The following is an 8,685-nucleotide window of genomic DNA, read 5'->3' as shown; positions in this document are numbered from 1 at the left end:
CCTGGGTGAGGGTGTGTGGGTGGGGTTTAGGCCCAGTGTGGTTGGAGGGGAGTTTCAGAGGGGGTCTCCAAATGTAGAGGTAGGGCTCTGGGTGGGGTGTAGGGGCAGGGCTTGGGCTCTCGCTGTTAGGAGGGAGGCTCCAAGGACAGAGGATTAGGCCCAGGAGCCTAACAGGTTCCCCAGTGCCTAAGTGGACAGGGGAAGTGCTGGCCACATTCCCTTCCATTCCTCTGCACCACCCCCTCCCTGCCTGGGTCTCCCCCAGGGTTTCCCCTGTCTGCGCTGGACCCCTAACCAGGCGTGGGTCTGGCTGGGTGTAGGAACTCCTCCCCTTCCCCACAGCTTCCCCTCAAGGATGCTGGTCCTGGAGGTCTGGCTTTTACTTTTGCTCCCCCTTCCCACCCTCCAAGTCCCTCAGGACCTGCGTGGATGGAGGGGGCCTTGGTGGGTAGAGGATTAGGCCCGAGATCTCAGCAGGCTCCCATGGGCCCAAGTGGGCAGGGGAAACCTGGCCACGCTCCCTTTTGACCCTCTGCCCTCCCAATGGTTCCCCAATTTCCCCCTTCAGGCATGGGATCCCTTCCCCTCCCCCAGCTGCCCCTCAGAGGTACCAGTCCCATTCCGCCTCCACTTCTCCTTCCCCCTCATCCCCCCATGCCCCATGTCCTACCTTCCCCCTCATCCCCCCATGCCCCATGTCCTACCCCCTCATCCCCCCATACCCCATGTCCCCCCATGCCCAGTGTCCTACCTGGTCACTGGGTGTTCCTCCCGTCCCCTTAGGTGTCTGTGGTTCCCCACCAGTGCCTGGTAGGTGCCTTAGTTGTGCAGAGACACGAATTCCAATCCTTCTAGTCCACCATCTTGACTCCACCCCTGAGTACTTTTTAAAAAAGTCATTTGGTTGGTAGATTTAGAACACATATGCCTGGCTATCACCTACAATGAAAATACAAGTAATGTTAACTTCAGTATAACCTCATTTGTTTAAAAAAATTTCAATAAATGTATGTTCTACTTGGGTGAAATTTAGTGGGGTTAAATTTTAAAATTGCTATAAGAATCCCATTTTAAGCTGGTCTTTCCCATAAGAACGCCCCATAGACCTTCTCCAAAAAGGTCACGTGAAATGATAAGAAATACTAATTACACATTATTACCATAATACAATACTACACTTACTAGTGTAAAACTAACTGGTGGTAGAATGATTGTGTTAGTTACAAACAATTGACACTAGAAAATTATTTCCTACCTAGTAATTTTAGAATTACATAATATGATCTCCTTTTATTCATTCTTTCCCAGAGAAATTTAACTGTAAATACTTTTCTACACATATGCATGCATGTACACACACACAAGCTGATGAATCTGATTGGCAAAGGCATTAATTGCAGCTGGCGTGGTTGTGGTGCCTCTTTGTGTTTTTGTCCTTTTAGAGTTATGTGTTATTGTTTTTATATTGCTGCTCTTGAAAGCAGATTGAACTTAGATAGCTTTCCCTTTAAGAAAAGAAGATTTTTCCAAGTAATTTAACAAAAACAATTTTTCCATATTTCTAGAATAGATTTGAGACCTGAAAGTTTTTTTTTAACATCTTTATTGGAATATAATTGCTTTACAATGGTGTGTTAGTTTCTGCTTTATAAGAAAGTGAATCAGTTATACATATACATATGTTCCCATATCTCTTCCCTCTTGTGTCTCTCTCCCTCCCAACCTCCCTATCCCACCCCTCTAGGTGGTCACAAAGCACCGAGCTGATCTCCCTGTTCTATGCAGCTGCTTCCCACTAGCTATCAATTTCACATTTGGTAGTGTATATATGTCCATGCCACTCTCTCACTTCATCCCATCTTACCCTTCGCCCTCCCCGTGTTCTCAAGTCTATTCTCTATGTCTACATCTTTATTCCTGTCCTGCCCCTAGGTTCTTCAGAACCATTTTTCTCTTTTTTTAGATTCCATATATATGTGTTAGCATATGGTATTTGTTTTTCTCTTTCTGACTTACTTCACTCTGTATAACAGACTCTAGGTCCATCCACCTCACTACAAATAACTCAATTTCATTTCTTTTTATGGCTGAGTAATATTCCATTGTATATATGTGCCACATCTTCTTTATCCATTCATCTGTTGATGGACACATAGTTTGCTTCCATGTCCTGGCTATTGGAAATAGAGCTGCAATGAACATTTTGGTACATGATTCTTTTTGAATTATGGTTTTCTCAGGGTATATGCCCAATAGTGGGATTGCTGGGTCGTATGGTAGTTCTATTTGTAGTTTTTTAAGGAACCTCCATAGTGGCTGTATCAATTTACATTCCCACCAACAGTGCAAGAGGGTTCCCTTTTCTCCACACCCTCTCTAGCATTTATTGTTTGTAGATTTTTTGATGATGGCCATTCTGACCAGTGTGAGATGATATCTCATTGTAGTTTTGATTTGCATTTCTCTAATGATTAGTGATGTTAAGCATCCTTTCATGTGTTTGTTGGCAATCTGTATATCTTCTTTGGAGAAATGTCTATTTAGAGACCTGAAAGTTTTTAAATGATATTATTACATCTGTTGAAATGTTATCATTAAAAAATTTCATTTTTCAGTTTACTTTTTATGATTTTTGAACATTTTTAATTAAATTATCCAGGTTTACTTAATTTATTTTTTAAGGTAATCTTTGAAAGGCATTATTGTGATTATTAAAATCCAATTCAAATTAGAGGCAATACAAAAAAGTTTTAAGCATTATTATTTTTACTACAATTCTGGTTAGTTTGAACATTTAAAATATGAATTATGACACATTTTGTAAGGGATTCTATACATTATACATTTCAATATGCTAAATATAAGGGGAGTATAAGTCCCATATAGTAGTATTACTAATATTTCTAAATTATAAAAGCACTATTTTGGGTTTAATAATGTGCCAAATTTACTAAAGTTAACAAAAATCTGAAGGGATTCAAGAAGAGAAAATGGGTTTTTCTTCATAAACAGATTTTGCCCCAATATTCTAAATGGGTTATAACGTTTATTTTAGTGAATTAAGTTCTACTATCTGTTACTCTGGAGTAATAGTTGCTTTCAATTTGTTTTATTAAAGTACACTTTAGTTTTAGTTTACTTTCTGATGGCTCTTGAAACAAGATATGAGTTGATTCATTTGAATGAATCTAATTAAGAGGCTATGATTGAGAAATGAAAGTGAGGGAGTCTTTTTTGTAACATGTAGACTTTCTTAAATGTCAGAAATTGCTGTGATGTGCAAGTAACACAACATGGAACCTCGCAGAAGAAAACATAGTAATTTTATCTGCAACGTCAATGTTCCAATTTATTTGTCTGACTAAAGATATGGCTGACAGCTTCCCATGACAGTTGCCCATTACAGGGTACTATTCAATGATCCACAGTTATTTGGAATTAGTAAGTTTGATAAAGGTTTTTTTTCTTTTTCATCAAACATGTGCCTACTGAAGCTTGGTTTCTCAATTTTATTTTCATCATCAATTTAAGGATATTTTCCTATGAAAATATTTTAGTCTAAAGGTGTAATAAACTTGGACAACTAAAATTGAATATGCTTGGGCTTCCCTGGTGGCGCAGTGGTTGAGGGTCCGCTTGCCGATGCAGGGGACACGGGTTCGTGCCCCGGTCCGGGAAGATCCCTCATGACGCGGAGCGGCTGGGCCCGTGAGCCATGGCCGCTGAGCCTGCGCGTCCGGAGCCTGTGCTCCGCAACGGGAGAGGCCACAACAGTGAGAGGCCCGCGTACCAAAAAAAAAGAATATGCTTTAAAGCAAATGTAAAAACTTCTTTCTGATAAATATTACTGAAGATATCTTTAAAAAACCACGAAGAGACCGGGGATGGAAATTATTAGGGACTGTACAGTTGCGGTGGGTGAGAGAATTAGAAGAGTCAGTTGCAGGATAATATGAAACTGACACTCCATCAACAGTAGAGAATCAGGGTAGGGTGTTGTAATCTCCCACGTACTTCCCACTGCCGTTCTGTTGCACTGCTGTTAACATTTGTGCAGATTTTCTAATTCTTCCTTAATCTTTACCTTTAAATGAAAAAAATGTTTGTTGCTCTTAAAACATTATGGAATTGTAAACATGTTGTCTAATTCTGCCTCCATCCCACTCTATGTTTGGGGAGATAATATCAAAGCCCTGAGGAAGAATCACAGAAATCTGTTTTCTTTTAAAATTCAACACTCTTGACAGGGATTAGATTTAAAATGGTTTTCAAGGAGACCTCAACATTGTGGAAAGTGGATTAGTAATAAATCACATTCACTTGCTAGTTCGGGTTGCATGGTGTTAACAATATGAATATTTAGTTGTTATCGATAACAAGGTATATGTATACCTAGAAAAAAATCTTTGGGTATATTGAACAATAAAAAAAAATGAAGAAACTTTTGCTTGTTTTGTAAAACAATGGGCAAGCTTCATTTCAAAATATTTGAGGAGATGGAATCTTGTGGAATTAAAGAAGAAAACTCATCTTATACCCAAACTAACTAATGTTTGAAACATAAAGAGACTCACTCTCTCCTCATATGCTCCTCAGTCTGAGGATGGGATATAAATGGGGAGTTTGGTGGTGTGAGATGATGGATGAGGGTCTCCTCTGGTTGCCAGAGGATCTGTGACCAGCACAAAAACTGCTTGGTCTGGGTTAATTAATTGCAGGAACAGTTTATTCAGATGCAGGGCAAGCACCTTGGCTAAAATCTCAGCATCTGTGTTGATTAAAGATCTGAGGTTGAAGGAAGCACATAGTTGGGGGTCTTAGATATGTTTGTGAGCCATATGGGCTTCTTTTAATGAGGGAGGGCTCTGTGATCCAAGTCTCAAAGCTATGCTGTTCTAGTCAGCATTAATGGAGTATCTCTTGTCCAGCACCAAGGTACTTCACAGTCCTATTAGGGCAATCATTTTTCCTGGTTATTTGTTTCAATAATGTATTCAGAATCTCGCCAGTATATTTCATTTCTTACAGACCTAGTGATAAGAGAACAGGGTGCAAAATCTTGCTGGCCTTGTTTAAGTTCAGGGTAGATCCTGAACAAAAATCTGTTTGTTGTTTTTTAACATCTTTATTGGAGTATAATTGCTTTACATTGTTGTGTTAGTTTCTGCTGTATAACAAAGTGAATCAGCTATATGTATACATGTATCCCCATATCCCCTCCCTCTTGGGTGTCCTTCCCACCCTCCGTATCCCACTCCTCTAGGTGGTCACAAATCACTGAGCTGGTCTCCCTGTGCGATGCGGCTGCTTCCCATTAGCTGTCTGTTTTACATTTGGTAGTGTATATATGTCCATGCCACTCTCTCACTTCATCCCATCTTACCTTTCCCCCTCCCCATGTCCTCAAGTCCATTCTCTACGTCTGGATCTTTATTCCTGTCCTGCCTCTAGGTTCTTCAGAACATTTTTTTTTTTTTTAGATTCCGTATATATGTGTTAGCCTATGGTATTTGTTTTTCTCTTTCTGACTTACTTTACTCTGTATGACAGACTGTAGGTCCATCCACATCACTACAAGTAACTCAATTTCATTTCTTTTTATGGCTGGGTAATATTCCATTGTATATATGTGCCACATCTTCTTTATCCATTCATCTGTCGATGGACACTTAGGTTGATTCCATATTCTGGCTATTGTAAATAGAGCTGCAATGAACATTGTGGTACATGACTTTTTGAATTATGGTTTTCTCAGGGTATATGCCCAGTAGTGGGATTGCTGGGTCATATGGTAGATCTATTTTTAGTTTTTTAAGGAACCTCCATACTGTTCTCCATAGTGGCTGTATCAATTTACATTCCCACCAACAGTGCAAGAGGGTTCCCTTTTCTCTACACCCTCTCCAGCATCCCTGTGGATGTGTATACTTGTGGTTCATTCATTTTTACTGCTACAGAGTAATCTGTTGAATGAATATACCATAATTTACCAATCCACTCTACTGATGCAGGACTCTGGATGGTTTCAATTTTTACTATTGGGAAAAGAGCTAATATAAGCATGTCTTCTTGCACAAGTGGGCAAGAATTTTTGTAGATATAGACCTAGGAGTTGAATTTCTGGATCGTGAGGTACATATGTACCAGATTGAAAATTTCTGGGTGTTGTCTAGTGGTTTTCTAAAGTGATTTTTACCCGTTTTCACATTCACTACCGTGTATGAGAGGTCCTGAGGCTCCAAGTCTCCGCCAACACTATATGGTCATAGTATATGTTCAAATATGTATAGTTGCATAATATATACAAATATATATGTAATCAAGTTGTGATATCCTATATCATTATAATTTTAATTGGTATTTCATTAGTTACTCATGAGATACAGCACATTTTTGTGTGTTTATTTGCCATTTTTCATCTTCTGTGAAATGTCTTTGCTATGTTTCTATTGGACTATGGATAATTTAAAAAAATTTTTATTCATTCTTTATATAGTCTGTATACTAATCCGTTATGAGTTAGGCAGATATCTTCCAGTTTGTGGTTGTCTTTTCACTGCCTTTGTTGTGCCTATTGATGAATAGAGTGCTGAATATTTTTGAATTTTTATTTTGAAATAATTGTAGGTTTACATGTAGTTGTAAGAGATAATACAGAGAGATTCCATATACCCTTTTTGCAGTTTTTCCCAATGATAACACCTTGTTCAACTGTAGTACAGTATTACAACCAGGGAACTGACATTGATACAATCTACTGATCTTATTCAGGTGTCACCAGTTTTACATAAACACGCGTGTGTGTGTGTTCAATTCTATTCAAATTTTATCACTTGTTGTATCTTGGTATAACAACCACTACCTTCAAGATACAGAACTGTTCCATCAACACAAGGCTCTCTCATATTATTACTCCTTAATGCTCACATTCATCCCCTTTCCCCCACCATCCCTAACTGCTGGTAACCTCTTATCTGGCCTCCATTTTATCATTGCAAGAATGTCATATAAATGGAATCATAAAGTATATAACTTTTTGAGATTGGCTTTTTTCACTTAGCAGAATTCCTTTTAGATCCATACAAGTTGCATGTATCAATAGCTGTTCCTTCTTATTGCTGAGTACTATTCCATGTTATGTAAGACAGACGTATCTCATTTTATTTAGCCATTCACTCATCTGGGTGTTTCCAGTTTTTGGCTATTGTAAAGAAAGTTTTGTGAGACTAAAAAATTGTTGTTTTTTTAAAAAAAAAAATTAATAGACTTCATCTTTAAAGAGCTTTTAGGTTGACAGAAAAAGAGCAGAAAGTACAGTGAATTCCCATATATACCCCCTTTCCCCCAGTTTCCCATCTTATTCACATTTTAAAATAGTTTTGTGCATTTGTTACAATTGGTGAGCCCATACTGATACACTACTATTAACTAAAGTCCACATTTAAACATTACGTTTCACTCTTGGTGTTGTACATTCTATGGGTGTGGAAAAATGTATAATGGCATGTAGACACCATTAGAGTTTCATACAGAATAGTTTCCCAGCCCTAAAAATCCTCTGTGCTCTGCCTATTCATCCCTCCCTCCTCCAACCCCTGGCAACCACTCATCTTTTTACTGTCCTCATAGTGTTGCCTTTTCCAAAATATCATACAGTTGGAATCATATAGTATGTAGCCTTTCCAGATTGGCTTTTTAAAGTCAATATGCATTTAAGGTTCTCCATATCTGTTCATGGTTTGATAGGTCATTTGTTTTTAGCACTGAATAATATTGCATAATCTAGATGTACCACAGTTTACTTACCCATTTATATACTGAAGGACATCTTGGTTGCTTCCACATTTGGGCAATTATGAATTAACGTACTATAAACATACACATACAGGTTGTTGTGTGGACATAAATTTTCAGCTTATTTGAGTTAGTAACAAGTTGCACAATTGCTGGATGATAGAGTATTTAGTTTTGTAAGAAAATGTCAATCTGTCTTCCGCAGTGGCTGTACCATTTTGCATTCTCATCAGCAATGAATGAGGGTTCTTGTGCTCCACCAAATGACAATATTTGGTCAATATTTGGTGTTGCTAGCTTTTTTATTTTGGTCATTTTAATATGTATATTATAGCATCTCATTGTTTTAATTTGCATTCTTTAATGACATGTGATGTTGATCATCTTTTCATATGCTTACTTGCCACCTGTATATCTTCTTTGGTGGGTGTCTTTTGAGGTCTTCTGCCCATTTTTTTTACTGGGTAGTTAGTTTTCTTATTGTTGAATTTTAAGAGTTCTTTGTATATTCTGGATAACAATCCTTTATCATGTGTCTTTTGCAAATATTTTTCTCCCAATCTGTGGCTTGTCTTATGCTCTTGACAGTGTCTTTTGCAGAGCAGAAATATTTAGTTTTAATGAAGTCTTGCTTATCAATTTTTTCCTTCATATATGTTGCCTTTGGTGTTGTATCTGAAAAGTCATTGCCATACCCAAGGTCATCTAAGTTTTCTTATATGTTTCTAAGAGTTTTATAGTTTTGTGTTTTACATCTAGGTGTAGATCCACTTTGAGTGAATTTTTGTGAAGGGCATGAGGTCTGTGTCTAGATTCTTTTTTGCACATGAATGTAGAATTTTTCCAGCACGACTGTTATAAAGACTATCTTTTCTCCATTGTATTGCCTTT

Source organism: Stenella coeruleoalba, assembly GCF_951394435.1.
Source record: "Stenella coeruleoalba genome assembly, chromosome: 7".
In the NCBI taxonomy this organism is placed as follows: Eukaryota; Metazoa; Chordata; class Mammalia; order Artiodactyla; family Delphinidae; genus Stenella; species Stenella coeruleoalba.
Note: the sequence above shows the minus strand (reverse complement) of the source record.